General features: G+C 42.4%; 1 non-coding gene across 1 annotated transcript; it reads right to left on the reverse strand.

The window, feature by feature from the left end:
* Positions 1 to 415: 415 nt before the first annotated feature.
* LOC141680458 (small nucleolar RNA R71) lies at positions 416 to 522 on the reverse strand. The gene has a single exon (XR_012558337.1). It is a non-coding gene; the product is annotated as a small nucleolar RNA R71 (small nucleolar RNA).
* Positions 523 to 1,218: the final 696 nt, after the last annotated feature.

Here is a 1,218-nt window from a genome sequence, read left to right on the forward strand (position 1 = left end):
GCAGAAGAAGAGAAAATCGAAGAACCACCTTTATTAGATATGGGAGATCAAGCAGATAATACTAAGGCTTTGACGGACTATTCTAAGCCTAAGATCAATAAAATTCAGTCAAGCATCATCAGGCCAGCCATCGCGGCTAACAATTTTGAGATCAAGTCGAGCACGACTCAGATGATACAGAACTTAGTTCAGTTTGGGGGTTCTCCTTCCGAAGACCCCAACATGCACATCAGGGATTTCATCGAAATATGCGACACTTTCAAGTTCAATGATGTGTCTGAAGATGCTATCAAGCTGCGACTATTCCCCTTGGCTTTGAGGGATAAAGCGAAGTGCTGGTTATATTCTCTACCACAGATGGGAGGATCTTGCTCAAAAGTTTCTCACTAAATTCTTTCCTATGGCGAAGACTGCTGCAATCAGGAATGCTCTTACTCAGTTTGCTCAGCAAACTGGTGAATCTCGGTGTGAGGCTTGGGATCGATATAAGGAGATGCTAAGGAAATGCCCACATCATGGCATGCCTGATTGGATGATTATAAACTGTTTCTATAATGGTTTAGGTGCACAATCTAAACCTATGCTCGATGCAGCATCTGGTGGAGCCTTACGGGCTAAAAGCTACAATAAAGCTTATGAGTTGATTGAGCTAATGGCAGCCAATGAATACTAGAATCCTACGCAAAGAATGTTGTAAGAGAAGGTAGCCAGAATTCTGGAAGTAGATCAAGCTACTGCTATAGCAGCTCAACTACAAGCTTTGACGATGAAAGTATACTCTTTGGCAAATTATGGAGTTAACCAAATCACTAGTGTGTCTGAGCTTTGTGCGGGAGCACATGAAACTGAGCAGGGTGCTATTTCTAGCGAATCGGCTCAATTTGTGAGCAACTTTCAGAGATCATAGCAACAAGCTCCAGCCACTTATCATCCGAATAACCGCAATCATCCTAACTTCAGCTGGAGCAATAATTAGAATAGGGTGCAAAAATCTTATCAGCCATACACAGCAAAGCAATACAACCCTCCTGGTTTTCAACAACCGCAATATGCCCCGATGCAACAACTTCAACTTCAGCAGTTACCTCAAGCTAATAAAAAATCTGAATTGGAGGAGTTGAGGCTCATGTGCAAGATCCAAGTTGTTTCTATCAAGACCTTGGAGAATCAGATTGGGCAAATTGCTAATGCATTATTGAATCGACAACCTGGCACGCT

This window comes from Apium graveolens, chromosome 1 (genome assembly GCF_009905375.1).
Source record: "Apium graveolens cultivar Ventura chromosome 1, ASM990537v1, whole genome shotgun sequence".
In the NCBI taxonomy this organism is placed as follows: Eukaryota; Viridiplantae; Streptophyta; class Magnoliopsida; order Apiales; family Apiaceae; genus Apium; species Apium graveolens.